Source organism: Artibeus jamaicensis, unplaced genomic scaffold (genome assembly GCF_021234435.1).
Source record: "Artibeus jamaicensis isolate MK-2021 breed Jamaican fruit bat unplaced genomic scaffold, CSHL_Jam_final contig_536, whole genome shotgun sequence".
Taxonomy (NCBI): Eukaryota; Metazoa; Chordata; class Mammalia; order Chiroptera; family Phyllostomidae; genus Artibeus; species Artibeus jamaicensis.
In genome coordinates, this window is record NW_026521878.1 from 3,629,123 (window position 1) to 3,648,432 (window position 19,310).

Consider the following 19,310-nt stretch of genomic DNA (forward strand, 5'->3'; position numbering starts at 1 on the left):
CATCTTTTTTTCTCAAATGCTGTATGTAGGATCCTAGGATATTTTCCCCTTCATTGTTTACAGAGAATCTGTGCTTTTGACTTACATTACAAAGTTCCTGTAACTTCTAAGAAATCAGATACTCAGTTTTTAGGACACTTCAACCCACATTCTCAGTACTGAATAAGAAGCATCAGTGGTAAAAGTACCAAGTGCCCCAAGTGTGGGGACACACATGAGGGAGGTTGCTGAAAATAAATGTGGGTAATCGAGCAAAGAGTAAGGAAGAAGTGCTTGGAATATGGTCTTACTTAACCTTGAAAATGAAAGAAAAAAAAGACAAACATCTCAGTACATAAGGACATAGATTATAAATATGGACAAAAAGAAGAAATGACTAGGAGAAAGGTCTTTGTACCTGAGATATGGCTGCAACTAGAATGAAGCTGCACTCTGGGTGATGCAGGGATTGAATATTGGCCACAATTTTGATACTCTCAGTCAGCCATTTAATGTGGGATAATAAACCCTGAATCGAGGGGATAATCATGAAGTCTAATGTTGAGCTTTGCAATCAAAACTCATCAGCAGTACCCTTAGGATAATTCCTACCAGGGCAAATCTAAAACACATTTAGAATAATTCTTAGTTTATCACATCACTAAAGTAAACAAATGTTATTCATCCTAAATATTCCAAAAGATCTTACATCATTCTTTTAAAATTTTATAGCTAGCTCTAATTTTATCCACTCTAAATTGGATAAAAAATATTTCCCAGTTAAGCATTCATAAATATATATATATATATATATATTTCCATTCCTTAAAATTTATTTATTTATTTATTTAATAATAGTACAATGTTTTCTTTAAAGATTTCATTTATTTATTTTTAAAGAGAGGGGAATGGAGGGAGAAAGAGAAGGAGAGAAACATCAGTGTGTGGTTTCCTCTCTTGAGCCCCTAACTGGGACTCTGGCCTGCAAACCAAGCAGGTGACCTGACTGGGAATCAAACCAGGAGCACTTTGGTTCACAGGCTGACACTCAATCCACTGGGTCACAGCAGCCAGGGCAAGGAACAGAATATATTATAGTGATGTGAGGAAAAAATCTCTTTAACTTTCTTGCAGAAATTTTAGGACCATTCATTTATTCACTCAATAAATATGCATTGAGAACCAACAGAGTGCCAGATGTTGCTCTAGGAACTATGAATAGAATAGTGAATAGACAGGTAAAGCACTTGTTTTGCAGAGCAAAACATATACTGTGGGAGAAGTATAAAAATATATATCAATAAACAAAATATCAGATATTGAAAAGTCTTACAAAGAAATGTGCTAAGATAACGCATAATGTGTGTCACGAAAAACCTCTGAGAGGGGATGAGACTTGAAATGGGAGCTCAGAAAAGTGAGGGAACATGACCTTCCAAGGTTTAGAATAGGAGCATTTCAGGTTGAATGAAAAAGGTGGCCAGAATAATTGGAGAGGATGAGGTGGACAGTGGTGAGAAATGAGATTATAGGGAGGGCAAGATTCTGATCAACATTATAGTATAATAAGGGATTGAATTTTATTTTTGAAAGTAATAAGAAGCCACTGAAGAGTCTGAGAAGGGGAATTGAAGGATTGGATTTATATTTTTAATTGATCACTTTGGCTGTTGACTTGAGAAATAATTCTAGGAGAGCAATAACTAAAATCATTTCTTTCAGTGACTCAGAAGAGAGGTAATGTCAGGTAAGGTTAGATAGACAAGGTTGAGTTGCAGAAAAGAGGACAGACTTAGGAAGCAAACTCAAGACACATGCCAATGTATTAGATTTCTGCCTAGGTTATTAGGGTCTAGATTTTGGTACTAATCTTAGGAATATGTGATTCCTCAATCTACCTGAGACAACTGGAATCAATTGTTTTTAATCTGTAGAATAAAAATTTTATAATATATCTTAAATTATTTTCAAAATTTAACAAACCCTTTAGCAAGAATATTTTTGGTCAGTTTTCAATGTATAAGAGTTCTTTTCAGTCCTTTAAATATATATATATATTTATAATATATATATATATATATATATATATAATCTTTAAAATTAATTAATTGAAAAGCCTATTTGAGTGTGTATATATATATATATATATACATACATACATACATATATATATACACACTCAAATAGGCTTTTCAATTAATTAATTTTAAAGATAATACTCATTCTATATTGGTCAGTATACATAAATCCTCAGTTTTTTTTAAATTAATAAAATACTGAGCCTTATTTTGAAGCGATATTTTGCCATGTATAGATAAAATTTCAATGAACAAATCCTCTGTTGTTATTGCTGATATGACAAACCTCAAAAAACCCATGTAAAATCCATGTCTCTGAAATGTCTCTTGAGAATACCATGTGCATAGGACCAGTTAATTGGATAGGGAAGGAGATCTATTAAGTATGATAGGTATTTTTGAATTTTTGGTTCCATCATAAAACTTTCCTACTTAACACACACATGTGATAAATTATATAAGCAACAGTCATAAACTAATGGGAGTCATCAGATATAATGTGATATTATGGAGTATGCCACCATTTACAGATTCAGATTTGACATTGTTTATTTACTTTAGTGAAAACTATGACATACATAAAGGGAAAATAGACCATTTCCCAATCCCCAAAAGACATCAAACACTAAAACGAGCAGTGAGTGATTTATCTTTGGGCCTTGCATTTCACATCAATGGGGAAGATCCATTAGTACCTTTGTGTGGAAGCTGCTGTAACAGACAATCAAGAACGATCATTTCATTGAGAACCCACATTCTCCAGGCAGCTGTTGCTTGTTTGTGCTCAAATAAGTCAGGGGACAAGGAAGAGCACAAAACCAAAACAGGGGCCAAATCAAAGAGTAAACTGAATTGTATCTCAACCCCACGAAACTTAAAATATACCATAGTCTCTGAATATAGAATTTCTTGACGAACTTTACTTTTTTAAAAAATTACCCTAACAAATTTATGCTATAATAAAATCATCTGAGGTCAGCTAAAATGGTTTTATGGATATAGTGAGAGGGCATTATTTTGAAGTTATGCTGGAGGCAAAGTGACAATGGTGAAGGCTGTGCATACAAGAAATTACGTTTTGATCTCCTCACACTGATATTAGTTCCAGTATCTTAACTTTTTAAGATTAAGATACTAAATCCATTTTCAATTATTTCATTAAGAAAAAAACTAAAAACCCAATTTTATGTATATTTTTCTTTTGAGTGCTTCACCCCCCAAAAAGCAGTAATATTGTAAAATATTTATTCCATTAGTTTCATGTAATTGAAATGCCAACAGCTAAGCACTTAATCTCTGCCGGCAGAGAGAGCTGCCTGCTGTCACTTTTTATTAAGTCTTTTTCTGCTGCTTTTTCATAGTCGATAACAGTGTCTGAACCCAAGAGAAGATATAGAGTAACATTTAAACAGCAGTCTATGATAAGGTACTGTTTACATTCGGGATAATATGAAAATGTCCACTCTAGAGTGGCAAAGATTTTTCTTCAGGTTAACTAATTAGAATGTTTATTAGCTTCATTCGTTATTCTGACAGGCTCGGGGATTGCTAAACATTATTAACTTCTTAAGCACCTTATTCTCTAAAGAGCTTTGTCTGCTGAAATCTGGACAGGTAGATTTTGGCAGCACTTGATGTTTATCTTCCCATGCCTACAATAGCACAAAAACAGAATACAGAGCATTCATTCTTAGTACCTTCGGGGCACGGAAGGGGCCTTCAGTAACTCCTCTCATCATTTTTATGTCACCCTTCACAACTCTGCCTAGTTAATGTACAGCCTTCCCAGCTGGACTCGAATCAGTGACTTATCATCATAGTAAATGGACAGAAAAGAAATCTGTCTTTAGAGGCACTAACTGAAAGGGGACAGGTATATTTCTGCCTCAAGGGGCAATAAGCACATAAGCAGAGCTTCCAACCTCTTACGATCTGGGACACCATGGTGAGAAGTAAACCTCTGAGAAATCTGCATCTTTAGTCATAAAACAAGAAAATTCTGTATCTTTTATTTGAGCTATGCTTAGCTTGTGTTTTCTGCCATATACGAATGTTTATTATTCTCAGCATCACAACTGGAGACAGAAATATACATCTGTAACTAATTTTTAAAGCCTCTCACCAATGCACCAGGAAAAGGAAAATGAATTTTAGAGTCAAAATGACTGGTCTTCCATACATATTAGCTGTGTAATATGAGTCAGATTATTTGGACTCTCTGGGCTTCAATTTTCTCACCTATAAAATAAAAGTAGCATCTATTTTGTGGACCTATTGTCAGGATTGGGAGAAATGGAAGGCAGTGTAGACAAGTGGTTCAACCATGGACTTAGCAGTTGAACTCTGGCTTTGATTCTTAGCTTTACTCTATGCTAAGTTCATGGCCTTTGTAGGAGATCGTTCTGTGTTTCGTGGGCCCAGCTCCCACTCGGAGATGCATAAGACCCACGCTCATAGATAGGATCTCCCATGGGGAATCAGGCCTGCAATGTGCCTCGGCCACTTTGAGTCTTGCTTTTTGCTAAAAAACTCCCTCACCCGGATCTGTGGATCTGTGGCAAACATTTACTGCAAAATAACTTTAAAAAATCCATGCCAAACCTTCCTAGGTCCGGTATAACCTGTCCAACCACTTTTGCCCTTTTCATTTGCAAATATCCCTCTTCTGTGATGTGATTAGCAGCAGTGGCTCCTTTGTTTTCTGTAAAAGGGAACCACCTAAAGCAACCTGTGCATAGTAAATGAGGACCATCTTGTAATGTGCGGAGAAACCCAATAAAGGCTGGTCCCAGCAAGGGCCTGGGCTTTCGCTCCCCTTGAGGAAAAAACCATGCTGTCCCTTTTCCTCCACCCAGACTCGGTAGTCCGTGTGAATGTTTCATGTCATTCATAATGACACAGACACTTCAGGCAGGTGTCCGCATCAGGCCTTGGGCAAAATATATGACGTGTCTAAGCCCCTATAATCTCATGTGTGACACATGAATAATCATAATCATAGCACCCACTGCTCAGGATGAGAAATTTATTAATGCAACAGCTATCTTTTCTGTGACTCATCATCTAGAAACTAGGACATAGTAGAAAATTTAAAAAACAATCTGCCCTCATGGAAATTATACTCTAGTAAGAAAAGACAAAACAAACAAAATGAATGGTAAAATTATATAGTATTACTTGAAAAAGTAATAAATTTTTCTATGGAGAAAAATAAAATAGGAAAGTAGCAGTTAAATGTAAAAAGTTTAGCTTAGTGCATAGAACTTGGAAAGTACAAAAAATAGTCTTCATTTCTCAGTCTATAGTAAACATTTCCCAAAATGTTACCATCAATCATTTTTCCTTTCATATATCTGAGTTCCCCAAATATTTTATGTTTGAGGAAGAAGTGAAAGCCAAAACCTACATTAATAGAGAATGAACTTTTTCAGAGCTTTTTGGCAGGCAGCTCTTACCCATATAAGGGCCACTTAAAAACATAAGAACAAGAAATAGTCTTTCATTTCAATTCATGATGAGGCTTAAAATGCAAATGTCTCATTGAGGTATCATTCTTAGTGAGAGTGAGGTGCTGTAGGAAAATAAATTATAAACAAACACACTTAAAACTCATTAGTTGTTCCCTGTTTTGAGCTAGAAAGAGAAGTGAAATTAACTATACAAGAGTTACTCATCCAAGCCTAAAGAGTAAGAAGAGTAAATCTTTTTAGAAACTGAAGTGCTGTGAACTCTCCAGCCTCTGTGTGAAGAGAACAGTACGTATCTACTAGGGATTTTGTTGAGGGGAGTATGGTAGTGCTGAGAGAAGATAAAAGAGTTTGTGGAGCTCTGCCTGGTCTGGCTCAGTGAATTGAGGGCTGGTCTGCGAACAAAAGGGTCACTGGTTCAATTCCCAGTCAGGGCACATGCCTGGGTTGTGGACCAGGTCCCCACTAGGCGCACATGAGAGTCAACCACACATTGATGTTTCCTTCCCTCTCTTTCTCCCTCCCTTCCCCCATCTCTAAAAATAAATAAAACCTTTTAAAAAAGAGTTTGTGGAGAGATTTAATGAAGTGGGAAATCTATAGGAGGATCTTAGAGAAATCTATAGAAGAAAGGGACTCTTTGGGGCCAAGGGGGAAAAATTTAGAAAAAACATTGTCCTCATAGTGTAGAAAACACAGCACAAAGAGACTGCCTGTGAGACAAGTATAAATGGCACCACTGGCCCAGATGTTAGCATCTTCACAGAGGAATTCAGCCAGAGCTCCATGGTAAAGCACAAATGGGACCAGAGCAGAAACATACCAGGCAACCATTGGAAATCAGAAATAACTGGGAGGATATTCACTGGGAAGAATTGTTGTGAGGCAGGAAACTGACGAGATAATATTGGAACCTACCATGATTACTTTTGTAGTGGAAGTTGGTATATTTTTCTGTAAATCAATTTTGGTATTTCGTAGCTAGATTTTCTTAATTTCTAAAAAAATTATGAAAGTCATTCTGTGCAACAATGAGTTATGAAGATATCAGCTGAATTTAAATAAAATAAAATTATGTACAGTTATCTTCTATAAACCATGATCAACTTTACGTGTTTCTTAAAGAACAACCCCCTACCCCTCACACATACATACATAAGTCTTTGTTAAAATACATAAAGACAAAGGTTAGCCTCCCCACCATGTACAGGAAATAGAAACTAAGGTTGCCCACTCAATGCTATTGGCTTAAGTTAGTGTTCATGGGGAGAATGCAGCTTCTGCATTACTTCCACAAACTGGCAGCTGCATTATCTTACTTTGCTGTTCCTTCTTTAACTAGTCATTCATTCCTCATTCCTCCAGGTGACTAGAGATTAGTGACTTGGGAGAAATGGCAAAAGGATCTGCATATCCCTCTTTCCCTATCTTTTTGGAACAAGGTGAAGTCTCCTCTGTTTGGTTGTAAAGGAAGGCCTGCCTGGTCTAGTGCTTGGGTAAAAATCTGCCTAATTCTAGGATTTGATTTTAGGAGTTTATTTTTTCCTTCTTTCTTTATTTTTTAAATTGTTCAAATACAGTTGTCTCCATATTCCCCCCCACTACTCTTCCTCCCCCTCTCTTTCTTTCTTAGGAGCATACTTACCTATGGAAAGCACGTGCTCACCACTGCTTTCTCCCAGGCAAAAAATCACAAGATCAGGTCCTGACTAGCATTATCAGAGGAAATGAATTCAAGCTCAAGCTTCTGGAACATTGAGCAAGGAGTCTGTAAAATGAACAAAAAGAAGCAAAGACAAGTAGATTATGAAATTTTGTAGAAAAGCAAAGGACTTGGGAGAAGCTAAACAATTTTGAAAGGTATTAACAAATTTAGAGAACTCATACTACTTAATTTCAATATTTACTATAAAGCTACAGTAGCAACAAGAGTGTATGTCTGTCATAAGGGCAGATAAATGAGTATAAATCAATGTTACAAAATAGCGTGCCCCCAAATAGACCCACACATGTATGAGCAATTGATTTTGACAAAAGTGCTAAGTAAACCAATGGAGAGAAAACAATCTTTCAAACAAATAGTGGTAGAATAGTCAAACACCCAACAACCCAGTAGAGAGAGAGAGAGTAGTGTCGAGGGTGGAGATGAGAGAGAAAGAAAAAGAAAACATAAAGAAATCTAGGAAAAATGTAGAAATATTTCTCACCTTAGATTAGGCCAAAGTTTTATTAAGACCACAAAAAGTCTTATTAGAATACACACACACACAAAATATTCACCAAAATTAAAATACCTGCTGTTTCAATGACTCTCATAAAAAATGAAAACAAAACAAAAAATAAGCTGTAGACCAAGAGAAAATATTTGCCAAATATTTTGCTCCTATCTGAAAAACAATGTGAATCTAAAATATATAAATCATTTTCAAAATTTAGTCAGAATAAGCAATACAATAAAAATTAAGTGAATGGTTTGAACAAATATTTCACCAGAAAAATATTTCACAAATAAGCATATGAAAAGATGCTTAATATTTTTAAACATGAGAATACAACTACATAAATATTAAAGTGACTTAGAATAAAATGAGAATACCAATTACAGTTCAGAGCAATGGAAATTTTCTAACATTGCTGATAGAAATGAAAAATGGCACAGCATCTTTGGAAAATAAGTAAGCACTTGCTTATGATTTTAAATACATACATGTCCACAAGACTCAGTTGCCCTACTCCAAGGTAAATGCATTACCCAAGATAAATAAAAACTTGTGTTTACACAAAGACTTACAGATGAATGTTTATAGCACCTTTACTCAATTTCCCAAAACTGAATGCAAGTCAAATGCATATCAGTAGGGGAGGAGATGGATAAACAAGTTGTGGTACATCCCATAATAAAATACTACTCAGCAAGAACAAGGCACAAATTACTGATGTCATAAAAATGTGAATAAATCTCAAAAACATTCTAATGTAAGTGAAAGAAGTTACATACAGAAGGCTATGTACTATGTACTCTCATTTACATGATACTCTATAAAAGGCAAAACTCTAGAAATAGAAATTAGGTTAGTGACTGCCAAGATTTGGGCCTTGGAGAAGGGATTCATTATGAAAGAGCATGAGGGACATTTCTGGGTTTCATATGACGATTGTGGTGGTGACTACACAACTGTATATTTTTGTCAAAATGCGGGACTATATACTCAAAAGGGTAAATTTTACTGGATGTAAATTATACCTCAATAAAATTCATTTCTAAAATACAAAGAAATGACATTTAGGGGAGCCAATAAATAAAGGGCAGTTGTGACTTCCTGTGTGTCAGGATGCAGGTTGTTTAAGTTCTGCTGGTACTTTACTGGGCTATAAAGGGTTTTAACCTCATCCATTTGTAAAGTTTATTCTAGGTTATGAGGCTAGATTTTTATAGTTGGGCATTTTCAGTGGTGGCCGCAACCTCTCCTATTGGCTTGAAGAAATTATTGTTTTCATCTTTTTCCAGCTTCATGTTTATGAACCTTGTGTTTGTCACCTTAAATTCACCATGGAAATTGGCAAACATTATAAACCAGATTGGGGATGGGGACTGATCTTCAGAGAGTTGGTGTTAAACATTTACCAGCGCATTACTGAATATTTGGCTTTTTTCTGTTGTTACATTGTCACCTTGGCCAGGATCCGGAGCCAGGGGCCTTGGAATTTCCATCTTGCTGAGTATCTACAGTTAAGATAGTTTTGTCCACAGATGAGGACTATTTGAGGAAGAATGTAGCTGCAAAAACAAGACTTTAAACTGTAGGGCTTGGCAAAAACCTTACTAAAAATGCAGGAACAGGTTGGCCTCAGGAAAGCAATAGTGTGGAATGCCAAGCTTCAGCAAAGACATCAGCCAGAGGTGAGGGCAGAGATGTGCCCATCCAAGCACTGGCCCCAAAGCTGATCTCCACAGCTGGTTATGAGGGCCTAGCAAGGAAAGGCTGTGTATTTGACCTTTAGCAGGTTCCATCAGCTCTGGGTTCAGCTGCCATAACTTTTCCTATGCTATACTGGCTCAATTTTTCCTACACAGTTACAAAAAAGGTAAAATTTAAAAATATTTTTACTGTTGTTCAAATACAGTTTTCTGCCTTTTCCCCTCACCTCTCCCAACCACCCCAGCCCTCCTCACCTCCCTCCCCTGTTTCCGCCCCTCCTTGTTATTGTCCATGTGTCCTTTATAATTGTTCCTGCAAAACCTTCACTCCTTTCCTCTATAATCCCCTCCCCTCTCCCCTCTGGTTATTGTCAGCATGTTTTCAATTTCAGTGTCTTTGGTTATTTTTTGCTCGTTTGTTTGTTTTGTTGATCAGGTTCCTGTTAAAGGGGAGATCGTGTGGTGTTTGTCTTTCACCACCTGGCTTATTTCACTTAGCATAATGCTCCCCAGTTCCATCCAATGCTATCACAAAGGGTAGGACCTCCTTCTTTCTTTCTGCTGCATAGAATTCCATTGTGTAAACATACCATAGTTTTTTTATCCATTCATTTACTGATGGGCACTTAGGTTGCTTCCAGCACTTGGCTATTATAAAATTTTAATGGTAGAGAAGAATCTATTCTAATGCAAACCATTTAGACACTGTGATGCATGTAGTATTTACTGATGTTAAAATGCAAGGAAGTCATGCTCTGTCTCACAGAGATCATTTCTAAGGTTCTAAGTTTATATCACTAGTACTAGGAAGAGCAAAGAGAAAAAAAATATTTAAAAGTGAAGAATACACCAAAAATTAAATACTTAGATATAAATCTAAAAATATATGTATAATATTTATATGAAGAAAACTACAAAATACTAATGAATGAAGTCAAAGGAAAATTAGATAAATGGAGAAATATTCCATGTTCATGAATAGGAAGAATCAATGTTGAAATACCAATTCTTCTCAGTATTGCCTGTGGATTCAATGCAACCCCAGTCAAAATCTCAGCAAGTTCTCACACTTGTTCTAAAGTTTATATGAAAAGGAAAAAAAAACACATAAAAGTCAATACAAAATTGAAAAAAACTAAGTTGGAAAACTAACAGTATCCAAATTCCAGACTTACTATAAAACTGTGGTAATTAAGACAGTGTAGCTTTGGCAAAGAATAAACAAACTGATCAATAGAAAAAAATAGACAGCCAAGAAATAGATCCCCTTAACACAGTCAACTTGTCATTGACAAAGAATCAAAGACAATACAATGGAGCAAAGACAGTTTCTTCAACAAATAGTGTCGGGACAACTGGATACCCACATGCTAAAAAAAGTGAACCTAGGCACAAATTTTACACCTCTCTTAAAATTAATTCATAATGTATTACAGACTTAAATGTAAAAGACAAAACTATAAAACTTCTAGAAGATAACATAGGAGAAAACTTAGATGACCTTGGGGATGTTGATACTTTTAACATACATTAAAGACATGACCTATGAATAAATAATTGATAAGCAGGACTTCTATGAAATTAGAAACTTCTTTGTGAAAGACAATATCAAGAGAGTGAGAACACAAATCGCAAGTTGATAGAAAATATTTTCAAAGGACATATCTGATAAATAAGTGTATCCAAAATATAAAAAGAACTCTTAAAACTCAACAATAACAAAACAAACAACCTAATTTTAAAATGGACAAAAAATCTGAAGATGCACCGCCAAAGAAGATAGATAGATGCCAAATAAGCATGTGAAAATATGACATTATATGTCATCAGGGAAGTGCAAATTAAAATAGTAAGATATCACTACAAACCTATTAAAATAGTCAAAATCTGGAATGCTGACAACACAAAATACCAGAGAGTATGTGGAGCAACAGGAACTCTCATATATTGCTGAGGGAAATGCAAAATGGTGTAGTCACTTTGGAAGGCAATTTGACAATTTCTTACAAAACTAAACATAACTTTACTATATGATCCAATAATTGTACTCTCTGGCATTTACACAGAGATTGAAAATTTGTGCCCACACAAACACCTATACATGGATATTCATAGCAGCTTCATTAATGATTGCCAAAACTTGTGAGCAACCAAGCTGCCCTTCAGTAGCTGAGTGGATGAATAAACTACGAAACACAGACAGTAGAATGTTATTCAGCACTAAAAAGAAATGAACTATCAAGCCATAAAGAAATATGAAGGAAACTTAAACACATATTACTAGATGAAAGAAGCCAATCTCTAAAGGCTACAAGCTGTAGGATTTCAATAAAATGAAAAGGCAAGACTATAGAGACAATAAAAATATCAGTGGTTAGCACTGGTTGATGAGGAAGATGAATAGGCAGAGCACAGAGAAATGTTTAAGACAGTGAAAATACTCTTTACCATATTGTAATAATAGATATATGCCACTATGCATTTCTTCAAACCCGTAGAGTAAATTCCAAGAGTAAACGCTAAGGTAGACTACGGACTTTTGATGATAATAATGTGCCAAGTATCATTGGTAAAATAGGTACCATTCTGGTGACTGATGTTAATAATGAGGGGGGATATGCACATTTGGGAGCAGGAATAACAGGGGAAATCTCTATATCTTTCTCTCAATTTTGTGGTAAACCCACAGCTGCTCTAAAACCAAACTAACTCTTTAAAAAAGCAAAAGGGATACTTGAAAAGAAGGAAAGAAACCTCAAAAAAGTCCCAGTGATTGCACACACCATCAGGGCAAATTTCTAAACTTAATAAAGTAGCAGAAGACACAGGATAATAGATGAATTTCTTCTGGATGTGGTAGGAACACATTTTCAAAATCAACCTCCAGCTTGAAGATTTTCTTCCAGTTGACTTTAATTTACAAGTGGCAGTCTCCAGAAAACTGGAATAACTTAAGTGACTTTTTGATCAAGTTAAAATATAGATTGTCTTCATCAATAGGATGGTCATAAAATTTATTTTCCAAATAAGGCAGTTTTCAGAGTGAAAGGGGCTGCTCTTGATCATTACTTGGGATAAGGCATAGCACTGGAACTGTCTCAGAGAAATTGGGATTTGTGGTCTCCCTTCTGAATAACCAGTCTCTGCCATGTATTTGAGCAGCACCAAGTACTGTGTTCTGCAAGCAAAGGTTTACCTGGAAACTGCTGCTATCAGGGCTGGGGACTGACCTGCTTTCTCAACAGGGTGGAGGAGGCACCAGAGCTAGTAACCACTAGTGCCTTAGTGAGATTCATCAGATATTAGGCATTGGACTAATTCATCTTCCCAGCTCCTAAAGGGGTCGTGATGATTCCAGTACAAGCTGATTCAAGAGCCTCAATTTTACCCCAAAACACATGTTAAGCCAAAAGTGAACAATATAAGACATAGAGTAGAATTCTTATTTCATTAGACTTTTAATTACCAAAAGCAAGTAAATTTGATTTCTGACTTTAATTCTTTTGCACTCAAACTTGCAAAGCAATTTAATTTCTGTACTAATTTCTCCCCAAGAATTTAATAATAAAAGAGTGTTTATATTCAATTTGAGGCATTTCTTTGTTCTTGACATTTCGTTATTGGGAATATCTTAATGTTGTCATTTAATTTTGTTTTTATTGTAGTATCTCTGGTGGGCTATTTTTGAATAGATGACTAGACATAATTTGGAATAGGAATAAATGTTCAGCCTGGAGCACAGAGTGGTCTCAGAGTTCATTTCATTAAGATATTCTTCCGCCTTATTTCAGAGCCTTCTGGAGCAAAATCTATGCTGCCCACCAGGGATCCCAAAAGATGCCCAGAAAACAGCAGTTAGTGGTGAGAATATGACTTGCAACTAGTAGCAAACTCTTTTAGACAATTACCACCTTCTTGGAGAGGATGTCCACACCCCTCCCTGGTCTTCTCCCACAGGATAAAAACCATGTTAGCATCACACACCTGGTTTCTCCACTCCTCTTCCTTGTTATTCTTTAAAAGAGGCAGAAAAAGCTCCTTCCCAAGGATCTTTTGTTTACGAATTTCAGCTGGGACACACTAGTCCATCCACACACTCCTGCGCATTTGAGATGTGGACTCCTCTTCTCTCTCCACCCAGACTATGGGAGGGAGTGGCCCAGGGAGCATGTCTGCTCTTCCAACTCTGACTGCCCACTGGTAAGCTCTCCACTGACAAGAAGTTAGCAAACACTTTTTGTTTCTCTGTTTGCTTTCTTTAGAATCCTCAGTTGGCTCAGAAACCTAGTCAAGAAAATGTAGTATCATGTATTGGATTTTTCTAGGATCCCTGGCAAAAAGCTTATACAGACTTCAAGAGGAATATCAAGACAGTCAGTCATTATTGTTGAAAGGATGATGAGAACTGAGATGTACAAATCACATCAAAGAGACAATGGTCCCCAAGTCTTGACTAAAGATATTAGCATTGTAAAGAACTGGGCCAATCACATGAGGTTTGGGTTTAATTTACTAAATAATGTAGATTTTTTTAAAAGACTGGAAAATAAGTTTCAACCTAAGCCTTGGAAGGAGAAAGGAAGTTGGCCCATAAAATTTTGCAAGAAATTTTTATGGCAAGGGAAGTCTTCAAATATTGTTTCTTACTTTTTTTACTAAAACAAAAAATCAATATTTGTTATAGAATTATTAGAAGCCCATATAGTAAAAAAAAATCAATGATATGATATATAAAAATCCATCAAGAACAATAACTAATGTGCATATATTTGTACTTACTATTTTTCAACCAAATACATATTATTATATAAAATGTTTACCAAAATAATTTTTTCTAATTTTTTATAAATTTTATTTATTTATATTTAGAGAGAAGGGAAGAAGAGAAGGAGAGAAATATCAATGTATGGTTGCCACTCATGAGTCCCCTGCTGGGAAATGGCCTGCAACCCAGGCATGTGCCCTGACTGGGAATCGAACCTCAATGGTGTGGTTCACAGGCCCCTGCTCAATCCACTGAGCTACACCACCAGGGCTCAAAATAATTTTTTTAATTTTAATTGTTCAAGCACAGTTTTCTGTCTTTTACTCCCATCACAGCCCACTCCTCCCCCACCCTCCCATTTTCACCCCTCCTAGTTTTTGTCCATGTGTCCTTTATACTTGTTCCTGTAAACCCTTCCCTTTTTACCTGAAATTTCCTCCCTTTTCCCCTCCAGACACTGTCAGCCTGTTGTCTATTTCAATGTCTTTGGTTATATTTTGCTTGTTTGATTGTTTCATTGTTTAGGTTCCCATTAAAGGTGAGATGATGTGGTATTTGTTTTTCACTACCTGGCTTATTTTGCTTAGTATAATGTTTTCCAGTTCCATTCATGCTGTTGCAAAAGGTAGGAGTTCCTTCTTTCTTTCTGCTGCATAGAATTTTATTGTGTAAATGTACCATAGTTTTTTGATCCATTCATTTACTGATGGGCACCTACATTGCTTCCAGCACTTGGCTATTGTAAATTGTGCTGCTATGAACATTGGGGTGCATAAGTTCTTTTGGATTGGTGTTTCAGGCTTCTTAGGATATAATCCTAGCAGTAGAATTGCTAGGTCAAAGGCAGTTCCATTTTTAGTTTTCTGAGAAAATTCCATGCTGTTTTTCATAGTGGTTGTACCAGTCTGCAATCTCACCAACAGTGCACTAGAGTTTCCTTTTCTTCACATCCTCTCCAACACCTGTTGTCTGTTGCTTTGTTTATGATGGCCATTCTGACTGGTGTGAAGTGGTATCTCATTGTGGTTTTAATTTGCATCTCTCTAATAGCTACAAAATTGCTCAATATTGCTCAATAGCTCAATATTGATACAATATTAAGCATTTTTTCATGTGTCTCTGGATCCTCTGTGTGTCCTCTTTGGAGAAGTGGCTGTTCAAGTTCTTTTCCCATTTTTTTAGTTGGGTTGCTTGTCTTCTTAAAGTGGAGTCATGTAAGTTCTTTATATATTTTGGAGATTAAACCCTTCTTTGAGGTATCATTGGCGAATATGTTATCCCATACTGTTGGTTCTCTGTTTATTTTAATACTGTTTTTCTTTAGCTGTGCAAAAGCTTTTTATTTTGGTAAGATCCCATTTGTTTATTTTTTCCTTTATGTCCTTTGCTCTAGGGGACATATTAGTAAAAAAGTTGCTGTGTGAAATATCTGAGATTTTCCTGCCTATGTTCTCCTCTAGGATTTTAATGGTGTTATGGCTTATATTTAAGTCTTTTATCCATCTTGAACTGATTTTTGTGTATTGTGTATTTGGTGATCGAGATTCATTTTTTTGCAGGAAGCTGTCCAGTTCTCCCAACACCATTTGTGTTTACTTCATTTTATGTTACTGCCCCCTTTGTGAAATATTAATTGACCATAGAGACTTGGGTTTATTTCTGGGCTCTCTGTTTTGTTCCACTGGTCCATGTGTCTGTTTTTATGCCAGTACCAGGCTGCTTTGATTACAGTGGCCTTATAATACAGTTTGGTATCAGGTATTGTGATCCCTCCTACTTTGCCCTTCTTTCTCAAAATTGCAGCTGCTTTTTGGGGCTGTTTATGGTGCCATATAAATTGTTGAAGTGTTTTTTCTGTGTCTGTGAAATACGCCATTGGTACTTTAATAGGTATTGCATTGAATCTGTAAATTGCTTTGGGTAGTATGGTCATTTTAATGATGTTAATTCTTCTGATCCATGAACATGGTATGTTTCCATTTTTTGTGTCTTTCTTAATTTCTTTCTTCATTGTTGTGTAGTTTTCTGCATACAGGGCTTTTACATCCTTGGTTAGGTTTATTTCTAGGTATTTTATTTTTCTTTTTGTTGTATCAAATGGGATTTTTTCTTGATTTCTGCTTCTGCTGATTCATTGTTGGTATACAACAATGCCTTTGATTTCTGGATATTGACTTTGTATTCCACTGTTTTGCCAAATTCATTTATTAGGTTGAGCACTTTTTGGGTGGAGTCTATAGTATTTTCTATATACACTATCATGTCATCTGCAAACAATGACAGTTTTGTTTCCTCCTTTCCAATTTGGATGCCTTTTCTTTTTTTTCTGGTCTGATTGCTGTGGCTAGGTCTTCTATATTGAATAGAAGTGGTGAAAGTGGACAACCTTGTCTTGTTCCTGATCTTAGTGGAAAAGCTTTTAGTCTTTGCCCATTGAGTATGATATTGGCTCTAGTTCTCTCATATATGGCCTTTTTTCTGTCGAGGATTGCTCCTTCTATTCCCACTGAGAGTTTTTTTGCTGAGAATTTTTATCATAAATGGGTGCTATACCATATCAAATGCTTTTTCCTGCATCTATTGATATGATTGTGGGTTTTTGTTTTTGCTTTTGTTTATGCGGTGTATTTCATTTACTGATTTGTGAATGTTTAACCATCCTTGCATCCCTAAATGAATCTCACTTGGTTGTAGTGTATGATCTTTTTAATGCATTTTTGGATGCAGTTTGCCAATATTTTGTTGAGGATTTTAGCGTCTATGTTCATCAGTGATACTGGCCTGAAGTTTTCTTTCTTTGTTATGTCTTTATCTGGTTTTGGGATTAGGATGATGCTGGCTTCATAAAAAGGCTTTAGGAGACTTCCACTATTTTGAATTTTTTGGAATAGTCTGTGAAAGATAGGGGTCACCTCTTCCTTAAATGCTTTGTAGAATTCTCTGAAACCAGCTAGTCCAGGGCTTTTTTGTGTGTGTCAGCAGTTTTTCAATTATTGCTTTAATTTCATCTGCTGTTATTGGTCTGTTCAGGCTTTTTGCTTCTTCTTCACTGAATTTTGGAAGATCATATTTTTCTAGAAATGTGTCCATTTCACCTAGGTTTTCAAATTTCTCAGCATACAGTGCTTCATAGTAATTTCTTACAATCCTTTTTATTTCTGTGTGGTCAGTTGTAATCTCTTCTCTTTCATTTCTGATTCTGTTTATTTGGGTCCTCTCTCTTTTTTTTCTTGATGAACCTGCTTAAATGCTTGTCAATTTTGTTTATCTTTTCAAAGAACCAGCTCCTGATTCATTGATCCTTAGAATTGTGCTTTTAGTCTCTGTGTCATTTATTTCTGCTCTGATCTTGGTTATTTCCTTCTTTCTACTTTCTCTCGGCTGTCTCTGTTGTTGTTCCTCTAGGTCTTGTAGGTGTTGAGTTAGGTCATTTGTTTAAAATGTTCCTATCTGCTTTAGGTAGGCCTGCATCACTATGAACTTACCTCTCAGGACTGCCTTCACTGTGTCCCATAAGTTTTGGGTTGTTGTGAGTTCACTTTTATTTGTTTTCAGAAACTTTTCAAGTTCTTTTCTAATTTCATTATTGACCCATTCATTGTTTAGTAGCATGCTAGTCAATCTCCACGATTTTGAGTGTTTGAGTTTTTTCCCCTTGGGGCTGGTTTTCAGTTTCAGTCCCATGTGGTCAGAGAAAATGCTTGGTATGATTTCAATTTTCTGGAATTTGTTAAGGCTTGTTTTGTGTCCTATCATGTGGTCTATCTTTGAAAATGTTCCATGTACATTGGAAAAGAATGTGTATTTAGCTTCTTTGGGATGAAAGGCTCTATATATATCAGTTAAGTCTGTTTTATCTAGGGCACTGTTGAGTGCCACAATATCTTTTTTTATTTTTTTCCGAAGATCTGTTTGTTTTTGACAGTGAGGTGTTAAAATCCCCTACTATAATTGTGTTGCTGTCAATATCTTTCTTGAAGTCCTGTAAGATTATCTTTATATATTTGGGTGCTCCTATATTGGGTTCATATATATTTACAGTATTTATGTCTTTGTGATGGATTCTTCCCTTGAATATTAGAAAGTGACCTTATGGGTCTCTCTTTATGGACCTTTTTTGGAAATCTATTTTGTCTGATATGAGTATTGCTACCCCTGCTTTTTTTTCTATTCATTTTCTTAGAAATTTTGTTTTCAGCTTTTTACTTTCAGTCTGTATAGGTCTTTTGTCCTGAAGTGGGTCTCTTGTAGGCAGCATATGTGTGGGTCATGCTTTCTTATCCATGCAGCTATTCTGTGTCTTTTGATTGAAGCATTTAATCCATTTACATTTAAGGTTATTATTGATAGGTACTTATTCATTGCCATTTTTGTACCTGTGTTTCTCTGTCTCCCTCTTTTCCTTCCTTTCCTTAAAGCAGTCCTTTTAGTATTTCTTGTAGAGCTGGCTTGGTGGAGGCATATTCTTTTAGACTTCTTTTGTCTTCGAAGGTCTTATTTGGCCTTCTATCTTGATTGAGAGCCTTTCTGGGTAAAGTAGCCTTGGTTGCAGGCCTCTGGTTCTCATTACTTGGAATATTTGTTGCCATTCTCTTCTTGCTTGCAGTGTTTCCATCAAGATGTCAGTAGCTAACCTTATTGGGGCTCCCTTATATGTTCCTTCTTTTTTTCTCCCCTGCTGCCTTTAAGATTCTCTCTTTGTCTTGGAATTTTGCCATTTTAATGATGATGTGTCTTGAAGTGGACCTCTTTGGGTTCCTCTTGATTGGGACTCTGTGTTTTCTGGATTTGTGTGACTTTTCTTCTCATCAAATTAGGGAAGTTTTCCATCATTACTTTTTCAAATAGGTTTTCTATCCCCTGCTCTTTTTCTTCTCCTTCTGGTATCCCTATTATTTGACTATTATTATGTTTCATATTGTCTTGTATGTCTCTTAATTCCTCTTCATTCTTTCTGAGCCTCTTTTCCTTTTCTTGCTCTTTCTGGGTGTTTTTTTTTTTCTACTTTGTCCTCCAGCCACTGACCCAATCTTCTACTTCATGTACTCTGCTTTTGATTCCTTCTACTGTGGTCTTCAGTTCAGATATTAGGTTCTTCCTCT

At 35.9% G+C, this 19,310-nt stretch overlaps 1 long non-coding RNA gene across 1 annotated transcript in view; it reads right to left on the bottom strand.

The window, feature by feature from the left end:
• LOC119061778 (uncharacterized) overlaps window positions 1–19,310 on the bottom strand; it is a 52,154-nt gene that overhangs the window by 18,494 nt on the left and 14,350 nt on the right. The window contains exon 2 of the long non-coding RNA XR_005084853.2: window positions 7,170–7,292. This is a non-coding gene — a long non-coding RNA (uncharacterized LOC119061778). The remainder of the gene's footprint in view (window positions 1–7,169; window positions 7,293–19,310) is intronic.